General features: G+C 45.7%; 1 protein-coding gene across 1 annotated transcript in view; it reads right to left on the reverse strand.

The window, feature by feature from the left end:
- Positions 1-8,310, reverse strand: part of Hlcs (holocarboxylase synthetase) — a 171,824-nt gene extending 163,514 nt beyond the window's left edge. Inside the window, exon 1 of the mRNA XM_029544594.1 lies at positions 8,253-8,310. The gene's annotated coding sequence lies outside the window, so the exon portion shown is untranslated. The remainder of the gene's footprint in view (positions 1-8,252) is intronic.
- Positions 8,311-19,100: the final 10,790 nt, after the last annotated feature.

The raw sequence follows: 19,100 nt of genomic DNA on the forward strand, positions 1-19,100 counted from the left end.
AGAGAGAGAGAGAGAGAGAGAGAGAGAGAGAGAGAGAGAGAGAGAGAGAGAGAGAAAGTTTTAATCCAACAAAGCGGCTGCTCTGTCAAGGGATCACATCCAAAGACCTTCTAGATCGGTGTGAAACAGCTGGAATGACACACCTATAATCCCTCAGGCTGGAATGTAGACCACCCTTAGTACACACCTTTAATCCCAAACAATAAAGGTAAAGTTAGTTTGTAGAAGGAAGCAGCCACAAAGTGATGACTCAGAGAAAGATATGACAGAAAGAGTCAGAGATAGAATATGCCCAACTCTCAGGAGAAAGGCATTGGAAGGAAAAGTTACTTATGGGTACCACAGAGGGGGCAGGGAGAGGGAGGAGAGAGGAGGCAGTTTTACAGGAACAGGCTGCAGGTGAAGGCCAGAGAATAAGGACCCAGAAGATTAGAACAGATTGCTGGAGTTAATTTGAGGCCAAGCAAAGCAATTCAATGAGAAGCCAAGAGAAGCCAGTTTGAATCAGTCAGCTTGGAGAGGAGTTTGAGCCAGGACAGCTGAGTTGAACCAGCTAGCCAGAGTTCAGGAAGAACTAGGAAGGGTGAGTTTATTCAGCAGTAAGTCTCCAAGGTAACAATTACACCTGGTGAATAACTTTTACATGTGTGTTTGTGTATGTGTGTCAGTGTATACTCTATGTGTGTGGTGGGATGGAGGCTCCCTCCCCCCATAAACCGTAAGTTAACAAATAAAAACCCCAGTGCCAGGTATTGGATACCTCTGTCTGAGTTGTTGGCCAGAAGTGTTCCAGAAACCTTCAAAATAATACTGATGCTCTCAGCTGCCCCTCAGAAACTGATAGGAAGACCCTGCTGCTGAAAACACAAAGTCGTCACCAGACACAGAGAAATCAAGATAGTATTGACCAGTGAGTAAGATTACTCCATGCTAGCTCAGCTTCACAGTGTCAGAAGGTACTCTGTAGGCTGCATAGGGGAAAACCATGAATAATCATACCCAGCTTCAAACCCTATAATCTGTAATACAGAGCAGCATGGGAAGATATGCCCAAGCGTGAACTAGTGGCTCAGATGTTATGGAGATAATTAACCACTTTCTGGTTGGATTTAAGCCAGTCTGGAGGAAATGCATGCTGGGTGCTGTGAATCTGGCCAAGAAGCCATGGTTGGAAGTGCATTAGCCCTAAGAGTGAGGCTCTTACTGTTATTCTGTTGAATGGAAATAGTATGAAACTTCCCTCCAAACACTTACTCCACACCCATAAATTAGTGCAGCTCCCAGACCTCAGAGAAGGTTTCTGCAGTGGACAGTAGTTAATACAAAATTCACAAGTGGTCAGAGTGCAGAGAAGAGATGCAGTGCAGTGCTCCCCCACAAATGTGACATCTATATGCTGTATATAACAGTCAGTACACACACACACAGACATACACACTCACACAACACACACAGAGACACATAATAGACATAAACACAACACATGCAGACACACACACACAACACAGACACACTCTCACAGACACACAACACAAACTCACATAGAACACACACACAATACTCACACATATAGCACACAGACACACAACACACACTCATACAATATACACACAGACTCTCACACACACACAAGTATGAAGTACAATTACACACAGGGCCTGAGAGTTAATGTTAGTAACTAAGACTGGAATAAAACATCCGTTAGGAGCTGGAAGATGACTTAGCAGTTAAGGGCATTGACTGCTTTGCTGCCCTTGCAGAGGACCCAGATTCAATTCCTAGCACCTACAAGGTGGCTCACAACCATGTAACTTCAATTCCAGGGGGTCCAACACCCTCTACAAGCACACACATGGTGCACAGACATATATGCAGGCAAAACACCAAAACACATAAAGTAAAAATAAATAAATAACCCTTTGAAAAACATAGAAACTAAAACTGCAGCGGCTGTCCAAAGAAACCTGGATTACTTGCAAGTGGCAACCAATAAACTTGACACAGCTTTTGAAGGTATTGCTATTCAATACATTATGACATTGTGGAAAGACAGATGAACATATGCTTGTGACACTGCATGCTCATATGAAGATAACACTAAACTCTTCCAGATACTGGCACTGACCCAAATCTCCATTATCAGTGGGTTATGTTCACAGCTCAGTATTTTAAGGTCAGGAGCTTCATGTTTATTTGCTTTCCCATTCAGATTTCAGATTCCTGCTGATTTTCACAAGTGCTGTGGAGCCCGATGAGTCTCTGCACGCCATGCTTCACACTGTGCTGCTTGGGAAAGCTCCTAGAGGCAACGCCCCAGCTAGTCACAGATACCGCACTGTCCAGACTTTAAATCTAGGTCAGAGCCGCCCCAGGATAATGTCGGGGCATTTCTAACTCCCAGGGTTCCCAGCAACACGAGGCTCTTTTGTACAAAGCGCGCACCAGCGTACAGAGAGCATGGCATAAGCTGGGCATTGGCCCTACAAGTGATAACAACGGAAGAATATTTTTTTTTAAGGAGTAACTTTCTAAGCTGGAGACTTTTAAGTGTTCAGCATAGGAAACATATTCTGCAAACGTTGGTGCATGCAGAATAGTACAGAATGTTTTCTTTCCAGATTTGAGATTCAGCTGCAGAAATCATGACCCTTCATCCGTAAGCATTCAGGGTGTATTTCCCAAGAACACGTCTCTTACCCAATCATGCTGCAGTAACTGAATTCAGATTTAAATTTCCCCACAGCTAATGTCTGCCAGCTGTCAGATTCTCCCAGGACTATCAGGTTGCATCTGCTGTGCTTTGAATGTGTTCCCCCAGAGCCCTGTTGCTGATTCTCCCTTGGTTTGCAGAGGGAGCTGGGACTTAGTGGGGGGTGGAGATAGGTCAAAAAGGCTCTGCTTTTGTGAATGGTTTTAGCCAGTCTCGAGGGAGCTGGTCAGTTCTCCTTGCTGGGGGCAGCTTTTCTAGACAGTGACCCTTCTCCACTATATAATGACATTTCAGGGTGTACAGTTTTAGCACATGACATCAGTTCAACCCACACTGGTCATGCTGACTCCAATCACACTGTGTGTCCAACAAATTCCCTTTTAATATAAAACATTGTGGAGTGACACTCTGAAACTGTAGTGTTTACTCCTCGGTCATTCACCCAAAGGTTGTGTGTGTGTGTGAACCACGACTGTCGCACTCGGCTGTTCCTCCAGCACCTCGTTACGTAGGTTTGTTCTACTACAGGTCAGAAATGCCCCTTCCACTCTGCTCACCTGGTTGATTTCATGTTTCATTTACCTTTTGCTTTCACTCTTGAGTGTCAGACTTTTTTTCTTCTCCCGTGTGTGTGTGTGTGTGTGTGTGTGTGTGTGTGTGCGCACACACACATCAATGCACATGGGTATGCTTGCACCTATGTGCGCATGCACTCGTGGTGGCTAATCCTCAATCATTATTCCACCTTATTCACTGAGGCAGTGTCTCTCAATCAAACCCAGAGCTCAGTGATATGGCTGGAATGGGCCGGCCACGTCGCCATGTCGCCACATCACGAAGACTTTATGTGGGTTCTGGGGCTCTGAACTCCGGTGCTCACCCTGCAAGGCAAATGCTGGACCACTAAACCATCCCCTGCTCAAAGTCTTTCCTTCTCAGTGTCATTATCCAGTACTGCCACCATTCACTCTCATGCCCAGGTTGTGCCAGGCTTGACAAATGAAACTCCATGCCGTCTGGACTGCCCCCATCATCTCTCTGGACTTTTCTGTGCTTTCTGGCAGGAGCCACTCCTGGCCCAGCTCTCACTTTCCCTGAAGGAGGCATTTCTCCAAGGACCACTGGCTCCCTTTCAGGCACGATGATGTTTAGAAACAAAGATATGGGCCCAGGGAATTCCCTTTCCTATGGGTGGCCCTGTTCCCAGGCTCCTAGAAATAGTTGCTTAAAAATAAATCCAAATGAAAAACCTGTCATTCCAATCCATGGGGCCCCCTTTTCTCCTAGTGAGGACCGTGGTTCTCAGCACTATCATTCAATTTAATGATTTACTTAAACCTGTAACACACAAACACACACACACATACACATACACACACACACACACACACACACATACACACACACACATACACACACACACACTACTTAGAAAACCGCTACATGGGACCATGACCCTTTGTAGCATTGGTGCCTACATTACATACAGAAGACTAAGAAGTTCCTAGAGAGTTCTTTGGACTGACTGATCGGGACTTCATGATTGTGCAGTTGGAATGGTACAGCTCAAAACCCTATACTGTATTGGGCTTGTTCATACCTTAACAACCTTTTACCATATACCTCTGCTGTTCATCCTACTAGGCTCTTGACTATCAGTAGAACCTTCAGAATGTATTAACTTAGCAAAGCAAAGTGCTAGCTTGCAGCAACCCAAGAGCTAAAATTAGCATAAGCTCACATCTGAAACCTGGAGTAAAGAGCTGGGCAGTCTGTGTAGCCTGCATACCTGAGGTCCCTGGTTTTTGTTTATTTAAAATGGTGTCTTACATCTCCCAGGTTGGCCTCTGCCCTAGTTAGATTTCTATTGCTGTGATAAAACATCACAACTGTAGTGGTTTGAATAAGAGTGGTCTCCATAGGCTCATATATTTGAATATTTTTGTCCCGAGTTGGTGGAATTGTTTGAGGGGGGATCAGGAGTCATGGCCCTGGATCACTGGAAAGGGGCTTTGAGATTTTAAGACTGGAGAGCTGGGCCATGGCCAGTGCCCTCCTTCAATCCCAGCACTTGAGAGGCAGGGGTAGGGGGATCTCTGAGTTCTAGACCAGCCTGGTTTACACAGTGATGCAGGACAGCCAAGGATTAACGAAGAAACCCTGTCTCAAAAATATATATAAACAAACAACGAGAAAGACTGAAGGGATTCCCAGTGTACACATGCTGGGCGCTCTCTGTTCCTCAAGTTGAGGACCAAGACAGGAACCATTTCTTCATTCTGCCATCACAGACGCGAACCCTCAGAGGCGGGGGCCCAGACTGATCGTCTCCTTGTAGAAGTTTCCTTGGTCATGTTGTTACCCAGAGACACAAACTGACTAAGGCAACCAAAATCGGGGAGGACGGGGTTTATTTCAGCTTACAACCCTCAGGCCACACTCCACCACTGAGAGAAATCAGGACAGGAACTCAAGGCAGGAACCTGGAGACAGGAAGTGAAGAAGCAACTGTGGAGAAGGCTGCTCACTGGCTTGCTCTCCACAGGCTGCACAGCCTGCTTTTCAGTGCTACCCAGGACCACCTTCGGGGGGTGGGGTGGGGAACACACCACCCATGATGAAATGTACCTCCCACATCAATCGATCCAGATGGTACCCTCACAGACTTGCCTACAGGCTCATCTTAGGGAGGCAATTTTCTCACATCCTCTCTTCTAAGATATATCTAGGTTTGTGTCAAATGGAAAAAAAAAAAAAAAAAACCCAGCAAGCACAGCCCCCACCTAAGCAGTCAAGGCTGGCCCTGAGCCCCAGTCCTCTCATTTCTACTTCCTAGTGCTAGGACTGTAGGCATATTCATTTTTTCTGTGATTAAATCTGCTCTGGTGTCCAACTTTATAGTCCTAACCATAACACACCATTTAGCAAAAAGCCAAAATAGCTAACACAGACAGTCACCAGCCTTGGCAGCAGTAGCTAACCACAGCATGCTGCAGACACAAAGAGGCATTCTAAACCCCGGCCAGCCTGTTCAAATGGCCAAGAGATCAGGATTGCTGAATGCTAGAGGTTTGCCCAAACAATTGGCAACTAAAAGATATGGAGCTGAAGAGCTGAAGATGGCTCAGCAGTAAGAGCACTGACTGGGGCTGGAGAGATGGCTCAGCGGTAAGAGCACTGACTGCTCTTCCAGAGGTCCTGAGTTTAATTCCCAGCAACCACATGGTGGCTCACAACCATCTGTAATAGGATCTGATGCCCTCTTCTGGAGTATCTGAAGACAGCTACAGTGTACTCATTCATATACATTAAATAAATAAATAAATAAATAAATCATTAGAAAAAGAAAAAGAAAAAAAAGAGTACTGACTGTTCTTCCAAAAGACCAGGGTTCAATTCCCAGAACCCCTACTGGAGCTGACAAAGCTATAACTTAATTCCAAAGGATCAGACATGAAGATGTCTGCTCACTACAGGCACCACACAAGAACCTGTACACACACACTAGGGAGGAATAATGTTTTTTGAACTTCAGGACTGGGGTAAGTATACTAGTTTACCCAAGTTCAAATCCCTAGCATCCACCTAGAAACCTGGGCATAGCCACATGTGCACCTCTAACCCAGAACTGTGTGGGTTGGGGAAAGAAAAGAATGGGGTGTGGCTGGAACTTGCTGTCATACAGATCAGTAGGGACTCTGTCTCAAGGGAATGAGTGATAGACCAGGAATGATAGACATCCTCCTCTGGGTTACTCAGGAAACAGGCACAGTGCTCTCTCTGTCTCTCTTTCTCTCATACACACACAAGCACGCGTACACACACACAGAGGAAACTTCAGAATTACAAAGTCTTTCCTAAGGCACGCCTGGGAGACAAAGACCTAAATGATAGAGTTAAAACTTTTTGTGTATTGGAGAGAGAAAGATCCCAAACCAAGGAGAGACAGGACCCTAACAGACGCGTCACTCATGCTGAAAGCTTCAAGAGGTGAGCTTTAGATTATTTCCCATCCCAGTTCATTGTGAAGCCATGTCTACATAAACTACAGAAAAGCTGGGTGATCCTCAGCTGTATGGTATGGACAACGGAGCACTCCAAGCAGCAAATTCAAAACCCTTTGGCAACATTTCTACCAAGTCTGATGCTTTCATAACAGTTTGCACATATTTTTGCAAATACTGCAAAAAACAGTGTATCTATTACAAAATATCTGAGATATTTGGTATTTACTTTGGTTTCTTAAATAATAAAAAATGACAATTTAGAGAAACCACAAATGAAGATAATGGTACCACTTTCACTGACGGTGTTTCATTATAAATATTGCTTATCCAATCCCCCTGCTTTCCATAAACCTTCTTCATATTTGAAGAGATCTTTTACTTTCTCATTTCTTCGTATAATTATTTTCTTATTCTTTGGGGGAGAGGTATTGGGGACTGAACCTAGTCCTGACTCACGATAGACAAATCCTCCCCGACAGAGCTGCATCCCAATCCCAGAATAATTTGGCTAAAGATAAACCCCAGGTTTTAGAATGGCAAAACTCATTTAAATCTTCCCTTCATTCTTTCATTAAAAATAATACGAAGTTTTTACTAGTTCTCCCTTCTCCCAGAAAAATAATAATTATATAGCATTCGTGTTTGTCTAGCTTTCTTCCATTTGCCGGTGAAATCTAGAAATCACTCAGATGACATCTCTTCTGCACAACCGAATGGTGCTGCATTGCGGATTCATCCAACCAATTACTGGCGTGCTGCCTCTGACGCTGTCTGCAGAGCTGTGCCCCTGCAGGCGACTACACTGAGCAACCAGACTTCACATGCCTCCCCACTGCGGTGTTCCTAAGGGTGCTTGGGTACTGGAAAAATACATACGGAGTGCATGGACATCATCAAAATTCCCTCTACCGGAGTGATCCCACTTTTCATCAACTCCGATGTGTGAGCCTGTTTCCCCACAGTCTAGCGGAGTCCCACCGCGGGGTGAAGTCACAGTCTCTGGCTCTTAGAGAGATAGCGAGTATCCTTCCATCCAGCAGAAGCCAGGCATTACGTCATGTGGTGCGCGTCCTCCATTCCAGTCCCCTCTTTAAATTGACTTGTTTGTTACCCTCAATCTTCAAGATCCATCTACGTATTATGGACAATAATCTTTCATCTGTGGCATATACTGGAAATGGTTTTGATCATTTATCAGTTGCCTCTTACATTATTTAGGGTTTGGGGTTTGTTTTTTTTTCCCATCTACGCAGTTACTTTTCCCTTTCAGGAGGGCGGGAGGCACTTCCCAGCGAGTTCCGGTCGCGCGGCTGCACGCATGCGCAGTGGTGGTGGAACGCGGTTTCCCCCGGATGAGGACCCACCGGAAGCCCCGTCCCCGGCGCCGAAGCCAGAATCGCAGTGTTGTGGGCGGTGGCCCCGACCCACGCTGCAGAGCCGGGACGATATCCCGGCCACAGCTCGCCATCCTGCCGGTCGACGGCTCCAGCCCGCCGGCGAGTCCCCGACACCCGCCGGCGCGGCGCCTCGCTTACCTCGCAGCCCGGAGCGCGGCTGCCCGCTCCGCAGGGTGGTCGCGCTGAGATCCCGCTGCGCCCCCTGGCGGCCGCGGCGAGCAGTGCGCGGGAATGCGCACTGCGCGAAGCTGCCCGTGCGTCGGGGACGCGCAGCCAGGCTGCAGTCTGCCCCTGCAAACTGGATCCGGAGCTCCCAGTCCCCTGCAAAGCTAGGCTTGCCATTCTCGTTGCACTGCGTGCCAGACACATTTGCCTCTGGGTGCCCACCCCGCGGCGTCTTTTCCCGGTACCAGAAGACAGATGCTCAGATTTCCCACCCAGCGTCTAGCAATTCAGTTCCAGAGCCAACCTCCGCGTTATCAGGTCCCAGCTGTTACAGCTGGGAAAGCCAGAGCTAGGCAGGATCACTTGCCCAAGTGTACAACCACAGTTGGCTGAAACCAGCATAAATCAAGAAAATACCATATGCATATGATATATATAGATGGGGGTGGGAGGGTCGATCTTTGGTCTTTCTCTGCCTAGCTCTGATGTCCCCACTTAAGATGGCAGCCCCTAATGGGTGTATTAGCTACCCTCATTTCTGTCCATCCAGTCGGAATTGTGAGATGGCCACAGGAGAACCCACCCCACCTCAGGCTTAAGTAGTTCCCTAGAACAGCGCTTCACTGTTTCCACTCCTGAAAATAGCACCCATTTCACCTGAGAAAGTTTCTCACAACCCCAGTGTTTAGCTATATAACGTAGTTACATAAATCAAACGTCTACCAGTAAATTACAATATAATTCTTAGGTTACTTGAAGGCAAATCTGCACACTAGTATGCTTGGTTTTACATAAAGAGCACATACAGACTGAATAATATTTGATACCATAGAGTATTGTGCTAGTATATGAGGAGAAAAAGGTTATTTCTGCTTCCACTTGTAGCCCGTCATGAAGTCAAGGCAACACTGGAGGCAGGGACTGGTGAAGAGCTCAGGAAGCAGGGAAGGAGCAGGGTAGGTGCTTACTAGCTTGCTCAGCTAGGTTTCTTATATAACCCAGAATTACTTGCCCAAGTGTACAACCACAGTGGGCTGAGCTCAACATAAGTCAAGAAAATAAAGCATATATGTATGTATATTTTTTCTTTTCTTTTTTCTTTTTTTTTCATTTTTTGTTTGTTGTTGTTTGTTTGTTTTTTCGATCTTTGTTCTTTCTCTGCCTAGCTCTGGCTGGCCTGGAACTCCCTATGCAGACTGACTTGACTTGAACTCACAGAACTCCTGCCTCTGCCTCCTGAGTGAAGTATTTAAGGTGTGCAGCACTACAGCCTGCTCTATAAGCCAACCTTGTGGAGGCACTGTCCCTTGAGGTTTCTGATTTCCAAATGAACCTACCTGTGTCAAGCTGACAACAAAACTAACCACCACAGGTGTCTTCTGTATGTTTCAGAATTGATCAATATTTGATTTTACAATCAGTGCCAAGAACGTCGCCTTGCATAAATACCTGTATGAGACTGCAGAAGTATATTTAAGGCCATTTCAGAAAATGCTGGAAATCCCATGCTAATCTCAAGTCAAAATTTTCTAAAGATTTCTTATATGAAGCTCAGCCCAGACAGCAGCTTTGAAAATCAAACATCCCAACATGATACAGCCCAAAGCTATACATACTAGTTTGATACATGCTGACAAATGACATTAGGAAAATATCGAAAGCTTTTGCTTCTGTAATTAAATCATTAAGTTTCTGTAAGAGCAGAAAACTTCCTGTCTAAGTTGGTACAGGGCCATCATGGGTGCCAAGCCCAGATGTGTTAGACAAGGCTGTAGTGATGTCAGGGTACCGCATGGTCAAGTGCTGCCAGACACACTGGCACAGTATGCATTTGACTGGGGTCAGCTTATGGTTGTTATGTTCCAAAGCCTTCAACTGTTGCCAGGTTCTTAGAGACCAACACATTCAGCCACATGACCACATATGGGGTACAATACCATTTAAGAAACGGGGCCCCAGAAAGACTCACACAACACAGGTAAGAGCAACTTGCTGTCACCTCAAAGGATACGACCCAGAAGAGAGGAAGAGAAGCAAGCATAGCCAATGTGGGAAGAGAGGGGGGGGGTTCCTGCCTCTAGGAGATGGTCACCTCCCTGAACTGTGTAAGCCACCTACTCTGCCTGGCCTGGAATTCACAGTCCCTCCTGCCTCTGCCTCTGGAGTGCTGGAATAAAGGCTCACGTGTATCATCATGTTCCTTTAAAAGTATTTGAAATTTTTCTTGTCTGACTTCTTTTTTTTTTTTTTCTGTTAACGATAAAAACGTAATGAAGTTGTTACCACACTGGAGCTTTGTGTTTGGAGCAACCCAAATCCATATTCACTCAAATCTGGATCCAGAATAAGTAATCTATTCTCTTTAAGATAGAACTGAGCTTAGCAGCCACAATCCTTAGATCACTGAGGGTGACCCTGAAGGGGACTATAGGACCCTGCCCTCTGCTGCAGGATATTTGATCACACTCCCCAGATTGTGTTATTTACTGGAAAAACCTCTTTTTAGTTGCATGACTCAGTCTTAGCACACACCTTTAGTCTAAGAACGTTCTTCTTGAATATTGTAAACATGATTAAATAAAGTCAATAGGTCAAGAGTCGGAACAAGCAACCAGTAGACAGGAAGTGAACATAAGATTAGTAAGAAAAAAAAACATAGAGTCAGAGGGAGCGAGGAGGGCAGATATGGAGATGAACAGGAAGTAAAAGGGAGGGACATTCAGTTTGAAGGATCATGGGAGAAGGGCACTTCTGGGATGCCTGCTGAGGAGGAAGGTCAGCTGGGTGCTTTCTCTGCCTCTCTGAGCCCCCACCCACCCACCCAGCATATAGCTCCCAAATCTTCATTTGGTAAAATCGAACTATTAAGACTTTGTTAAAGACAATGGTCCTCTCTCTGGTCTTCCTGGTTCGTGATGTGCACCATTTACATGCACACACATCCAGCTGTTGCTAAGCAACAGAACAGCAGAGACCCAAGGCCATGGAGCTTTCCCATCTTGAACTGAACGCTCTAGAACCATGAGCTGTGCAAACATTTGTACCTTAATTGCCTCAGTCATTAAGATCAGATACCTGCTCCCCCATCAAGGCAGGAGCATGCTGCAGCCCCCTGCTCTGCCTATGGACTCATACGGACCCTGGAACCATCCGTGGGCTGAGGTGGATCTACTAGGTTCCTGTCCAAAAAGGCTATATGTGGGGTGCAGAGTGAGTGCTGGGTCTCCAGGAAGGTGAAGAAGTTACAATGTAGTTTCCAAAACTGAAGGACTTTCACCAGCATCATGGGGCACAGGGTGGAAATCCTCATTGAAACCCCAATTTTACTCATGAGGAAAAAAGGACAGCAGCTATAGGCTCTGAGAGCAGACCTTTCTGCTCAGGCCAGACCCATCCCGCCGACCCACTTCCACCTCTCTTCCGCTATCTCACTAGCTAGGACCTCAACCGCTATGAGGCCACGAGGAGCTCAACAGTAAGAAATCAGAAATCTTCCCACGGGGGGTGGGGCGGGGACAGACCCAACCCCGGACCCAGCTGGCCTTGGGATAAAGCTGGAAGGAATTGGTCAATCCAATTATAAATGGATAGTGTGTTTGTGAGTTAGGGTGGACTTAGAGTCTAAAAGCAGAGAAGTTTGAAGCTGGTTGTATTATGAGTTGAATTAAAGCCACGTCACAGTGGCTCACACCTATCATCCAACCTCTAAAGAAGCTGAGGCATGGACTGGAGAGATGGCTCAGTGGTTAAGAGCACTGACTGCTCTTCCAGAGGTCCTGAGTTCAATTCCCAGCAACCACATGGTGTCTCAGAACCATCTGTGATAGGATCTGCTGCCTTCTTCTGGTGTGTTAAATAAATAAATCAAAAAATATGAAAGAAAGAAAGAAAGAAAGAAAGAAAGAAAGAAAGAAAGAAAGAAAGAAAGAAAGAAAGAAAGAAAGAAGCTGAGGCAGGAGGATTGCCATGAATTTTTTGAGAACCTGTCTCAAAAGCAACCAAATAAAAGATTAACAAAAGCCCTTACCTCTAGTACCTAGGCTTATGACCTTCGAAGCGGTGTGACCGGTCGGTCATCTGACTGATGTTTTACAATTTGGTGGCTTGTCTCTCTAGTGTTGGTAGTGCCAGGGTTTAGAAATTGAGTCCCAAGCCTTGCGCATGCTAACCACTGTCCTACTGCAGACCTACGCTCCCATTGTCACCAGCTGTGTGCTACAGCAAAATGTAGCACAGGAAAAATCATCTCAAGGCAGGCGAGAGCAGATCGGAGCTGGGAGAAGCTCAGACAGGGAAGGCTGTGGCTCTACCCACATGAGGAATAATGAGACAGCAGAAAGGGAATTCCAAGAAGACCAGCTGTACTTCCAAGCATGCAGTGCTGCTGGGTGGGAGAGCAAATCCTACCAACCGGCCGATTTCACCAGAGTGCAGCTCTCTGCTGCTCGTGACTGCCCGAGGTAGAGCGTTTTCTGTCGCTTTATCTTTGGCATTTATGTTGGCATATGCACTTAATGTACATTTCTGTTTCCCGAGGACTGTGCTAACTAGCTTGATTTCCCCTGTGTCCTTATGGTTTAGGTATACCTTTCATCTTAAAAGTTCTGATCCGTGAAAATATTTTGCTCCTTGCTAAGGTTTGAATGTGTCCCCCAGAATTCACACGCTGTAAACTAACCATTTAACCTGTTCCTGACATTTGGAGATAGAGCGTGTGCAAGATAGTTAAGTCAAGGTGGTGGCTGGCTGTGATAGGTGTGACTCGTGAGAGGTGTGTAGACCTGAGCTGGCACACTTGCTGTGTGTGCCCATGGGACACCCTCCACCTTCTTATGAAGAACAAAAATGGCCACAGTAGGTACTGGTGCCAACATCTTGGACCTCCCAGCCTCCAGAACCATTATCTGGGCTCATGCACTTTTTTTTTTTTTTTTTTGAGACAGGGTTTCACTGTGTAGCCCTGGCTGTCCTGTAACTCACTCTGTAGACCAGGCTGGCTTTGAACTCAGATATCTGCCTGCCTCTGCCTCCCAAGTGCTGGGATTAAAGGCGTGCACATGCACTTTATTATAACCTACTCAAACCCACATCAATAACAATGTATCAAGGCACAGTGGCACCTGCCTGCAATCCCAGCTGACAGAATTAAGCTGGCTGGTGTTCTGGCTAGTCCAACAGTGGTTGTTTCCTCATGGGAAGGCCAAGGATCAGTAGTTGTTCAGTCCACAAACAGGATGTCGCAGTCTACACTGGAATCCGGAAAAGGTAGGGTCTAATACCAGTGAAGGAGTGTCTCAGCCGCAGGATAGATAAGCAAGTCAGCCAGAGGGCAAGCCATCAAAAAGCAATTCTTCTGTGGCCTTTTCTTTGGGCTGTCACCAGAAGGAGTGGTCCAGGGTGAGGGTGAGTCTTCAGCCTCAAAAGATCCAGACTTAGGGTTTGAGTGCTCACCTCCAAAAAACCAGTCAAGAAAACCCTTCACAGGTGTGTGCAGCTGCTAGGTTTTAGTTGTGGTTTCAGATATATTCAACTTGACAACCAGGATTAGCCATCACAGATAGCTTGAGCCTAGGCGGTCAAGTGCAGCTCTCTACATATAAGAACCAATTTCAGAATTGGGGCCAGAAAGCCAGAATGGGTATCATACACCTTTAATTCCAGCACTTGGAAGGCAGAAGTAGGCAGTGGTCTGTGAGTTCAAGACCAGCCTAGCCTGTGGTGAGAGTGGCAGGCCAGTCAGAGCTACAAGGTGAAACCTTGTCTCAACTGAGGGATGGGCAAGTGGCTCAGTGGTTAAGAGAGCTTGCTGCTTAACCCTAATTTCAGGTTCTAGCCCTCACGTGGGAAAGCTCACAAAACACCTGTAACTCCAGCTCCAAGAAATCTAAAGTTCTCATTTGGTCTCTGAACAGTTCACACGTATGTGCACAGTCTTACACAGGTACATACACATAAATAAAATAAGAATAGCTTTAAAATAGAAGTTGTAAATGTAGCCTTTTGTTCTCCAGAGGTAATTGTTGTCTCAGAGGCTTACTGCCTCCATCTGCTAACCTAGTCCTGGAAGCTTCTAGCCTCTGTACAATGTAATCTAGGCCTAGAATGTTTTCAGCCCCTGAGAATTGCTGCTGAATAAGATCACTGTTTTGAGCTCTTTCTGAACTCTGGCTGACTGGTTCAACTCAGTTTTTCTGGCTCAAACTCCTCTCCAAGCAGACTGATTCTATTTGGCTTCTCTCAGCCTCTGACTGTCACAGTGTGATCAAATATCTTGCAACAGTAAAATAATTAAATAAGTGGATCTGGATATATAACTCAGTGGTTGAACACTTCTCAGGCATGCCTGAGGCTCTGGGTTTAGTTCCTAGTCCTGCAAATATAAATGCAAAAGAATGTTTTAGTTGTGTCTTTAAAGATTGCATTGTATCCCATTGCTCTCTATAGTGACACATCCACATGCTCTCCATTGATAATCTCTCCCTCCAGCAAGTTGTCAGCATTTCACCTAGGCTCTGCCCAACAGCAGGTTGTTGTTACCTAGCAACAACCAGGTATGAGCCTGCTCTCTCTCTCTCTCTCTCTCTCTCTCTCTCTCTCTCTCTCTCTCTCTCTCTCTCTTGTGCCAGGCACCATTTGTGAATCCTAGAAGACACCAAGGAGCCATTTCCAGTGTAACCGCATTAGAGTCTTTATTAAAAGCTCAGGCTTGGGCTCACCCTCAACCCAACCCTGACACAGCAGGACAGGAAGGCAGTGCGGTCTCGAACACTCAGCAGGACAAGGTTTAACAGGGAATGGGAGTAAGTGAGGGGGTGTCCACCCTGGCAAATATAACAGAGTAGCTATTGTAGGCTGACAGGTAGGTGATATGAAACAAGACTGTGCACAATCACAAACAGTCTGAAAGTACATCTGAAACAATCAGACTAATCTTTGATGAACTGTTGCTAGGAAGTAGCTAGGGAGTAATTCTGGCCAAGGACAAGCTGTGGGGAACTTCTTCCTGGTACTTGGGTGCAGCTTGGGTTCAACTGCAGGCCAAGTTCTCAGGCTTTTTTTTTTTTCTTTTAAGATGGATGCCAGCTCCAAGATGGAGTAGGTTTGGTCCCTCATCTCCATCTTTCCTCTCTCTCTCTCTCCATCTGCTCTCTCCCTCTCTCTTCCTCACATGTCCTCAACCAGCCTCTTTCCCTCTTTCTCTCTTCCTCTCTCTTCTCTCTTTCTGTCCTTCCTGTTCCCCTCCCTCCTCGATCTCTACCCCCTCCCCCAGGTCCCAAATCAATTTCCTTTTATATTAGGCCCATTGCATGACTTGATTGTTCAGGGGACCCCATGGCAGAGTCTGCCAAGGCACCCGCATTCTGCTGCTTTATGAAACACAAGTGTCCACTGAGCACCTTACAAGACTAGATAGAGTTCTAGTTGTCTCTTCATATCTGTTTCGGTCTCTCTCTACCTGATGCACTTTCAACTTGATGCAGGGTAACACAGAATCATGATTGTGCTTCCCAGCCACCCCTGCAACTGAGCCTGGTTATGTGATCAGGTTCACACTAGGACATAAGCAAATGTGATGTGTGCAACATTTGGGTCTTATTATGAAAGACGACAAGGTGTTGTAGACTAAATATTTGTGTGTGTCCCCCAGCCAAAAATTCATATTCAGGCCTAATTCTCAGCATGGTCAAGGAAGTCTCTGGGAATCAATTAGTTGATTGGAGTGAATATTCCTGAATGGGGTTAGTGCTGTTGTACCAGAAAGCATTTGTAAACCCCAAAAGACCACCAAGGAGTTGATTCTAATGCAATCACATTAGGGTCTTTTTACTACAAGCTTAAACTTGGGCTCCCCACCAACCCTGATACAACAGGAAGGTGGATCCCTGAGCCTAGTTTTAGACAAGTATTTATAGAGGCAAGAAGGGGGTATCTAGCCTGGCACACATCTGATGGGGGGGGTTATGGCTGTTAATATAATTGGCTGGTACTGGGAACCAAACCATAAACTTAACTTCTGCTTTTTTCCTGACTGGTGGTTGTTAGGAAGTGAAGTGTCAGGGGCAGACTTATAACCTAGAGGTGCAGATTTGTTGGGGGTAACCTGAAAACTAGTGCTAGGTTAGTTAACTTGAGTTTAACGTTAGGTCAGGTTCTCTAAGATGGAGTCTGAACCCAAACAATCTGGTCTCTCAGTGCCTGTGTGGTTGATTTAGTTGCTCACAGGACATGGAGGCACATAGAAGACAAACCTTCAGACATGCCTGTGAGGGAATTTCCAGATTGTGCTAAATGATGTGGCAAGACTGGCCTCAGATGCAGATTGCACCATTCCATGGACTTGGAGCCAAAGCTGAATAAAAACAGAGAAAGCTGATCACAGGCTTCACTTCTCTCTGCCCCCTGACTGTGACCTCTGCTATGGCCCCCTGCCTAGCCTTCTATCTCATGTATGTCACTGCGTTTGTGATCTAAGCGCAGTCAAACTAACCATACACAAAACAGAGATTGCCCCGGGCTCTGGGGAAAAAAAAAAAGGTTCCATCCCATGTAGGAAGGAAGACAAGCACTGTAAAAATGAAAAGAAAATCAGCTTGTTCATTTAAGAGGCATTTATAGGGATATGAGACAATGTCTCAGCAAGATATAGCCACTGATGATGTGGTTGGTTGGTTGGTTTTTCAAGACATGGTTTCTCTGTGTATCCCTGGCTGTCCTGGAACTTGCTCTGTAGACCAGACTGGCCTCGAACTCACAGAAATCTACCTGCTTCTGCCTCCTGAGTGCCGGATTAAAGGCTTCACCACCACTGCTGGGCTGGTTATTGCTTCTTTTGTTGTGGTTCCAAGGCTGGCCTAGAATTTGCTGAGGAGAATCTTGACACCCCGTTTTCTGCTTCCATCTCCTGAGCCCTGGTGCCATGCTATGCGTGTATGCCATCAAATCTGCCTTCATTCACTCTTACTTCTAAGGTTAGAACCTTTGTACACATTTCCAGGAGTTGTGGATGCTGTCCTTACCCCAACCCCCATCAAAACATGTGTCTGTATCCTCAGGGGATTGGTTCTAGGACCATTAGATTAATAATGATAATAATGACAGGTGTTAGCTTAGTGATCAAGAGAGAACATACTGCCAGCTGGGGACCAAACCATCAATTCAAGGACCTGTAAGGGATACTTTAGATTCAAGTTGTAACAGTAAGGGATGCTTTAGATTCAAGTTGTAACAGTAAGGGATACTTTAGATTCAAGTTGTAACAGGACCCTTTTGACTCTTTACTTCAGAAGCTGTCCACATCAGGTAAACTGCTGTTTTTCTCTTGTTACATTGTCTCCTGTTAGGTAGATTGTCTGTGACCTTCATGAGTGTGAAGAGAGTTACCGCAGCTTCCTGCACCTGCAGCAGAACTGTTAACAATCACCAAAGGCAGATCAAGTGTAGATTCCATGGTGAACATGCAGTAGAACAATACTCAGCCATCGACAGGGAGGGAGATGGGACTATCAAGATGGTTCCTCAGGTAAAGGTGCTTGCTGCCAAGCCTGACTGTCCACACAGTAGAAGGAGTGAATCACTTCCTGCAAGTTGTCCTAGGGCATGGACACTGCATCACACCCTTCAACCAACCGGCAAACAAACAAATGTTAAAAAAAAAAAAAAATGAGAAGGAAGGTGATTGGGACCCGTTCTGCAACATGGAGGAATTTTGGGATCACATGCTAAATGATACACTCAAGTTGCAATTGGACAAATGCCATGTGATTCCACTCACATGAGCAACCCACTGAAACCTAAACTAATCCAATTCAGAGAGGCAGAAAGGATGGGGTTGGCAGTGCCAGAGATTGGGTGGGAAGGCATGTCAGCCAGTCACAAGATCCACTGTCATGGAGAGAGCAGACCAGAAGTGGAATGGGGCTACAGGACCTCAAAGCTTGCCCTCCAGTGACTCATTTCCTTCAGCAAGGTTCTGCCTCCTAAAGGTTCTACAACCTTCCAAAACAATACCACCATCTGGGGGACAATTTTCAAACATGTGAGCCTGAGGTGTTACCACAGTCAAAGTGCAATGGAAGTTACTGTTTAAGAATTTCAGTAGAGGGCTGGAGAGATGGCTCAGATGTTAAGAGCACTAACTGCTTTTCCAGAGGTAGAGTTCAACTCCCAGCAGCCACAAGGTGGCTCACAACCATTTATAATGAGGTCTGGTGCCCCCTTCTGGTGTGCAGGCATACATGCAGGTAGAACATTGTATACATAATAAATAATTTTTGTTTGTTTGTTTTGTTTTGTTTTTGAGACAGGGTTTCTCTGTGTAGCCCTGACTGTCCTGGAACTTACTTTGTAGACCAGGCTGGACTCGAACTCAGAAATCAGCCTGCCTCTGCCTCCCAAGTGCTGGGATTAAAAGCGTGTGCCATCATGCCCACCTAATAAATAATTTTTAAAAGAAGAATTTCAATATAACAAAATGAAATGTTCTTCGAGGAACCAAGTGGGGTAACAGGGAGATCTCACTGTGCTCCATGTACCAGCTGTACCCTTTAAAAGGGTTAGGAAAGGAAAATTTAAATTGTATACACTTCAAAAAAATAATGTCACATAGAAAATTTAAACCTAAAATATATCTCTTATTCCTTTGGAACAGTACCTTATTGGTGGTGGTGTTGTTCTTGTTGTTGTTAAGAAAATTATGAGGGGGTTGGAGAGATGGCTCAATGGTTAAGAGCACTGATAGCTCTTCTGAGGGTCCTAAGTTTAATTCCCAGCAACCACAACCATCTGTAAAGGTATCTGATGCCCTCTTCTGGTGTGTCTGGA

Source organism: Mus pahari, chromosome 12 (genome assembly GCF_900095145.1).
Source record: "Mus pahari chromosome 12, PAHARI_EIJ_v1.1, whole genome shotgun sequence".
Taxonomy (NCBI): domain Eukaryota; kingdom Metazoa; phylum Chordata; class Mammalia; order Rodentia; family Muridae; genus Mus; species Mus pahari.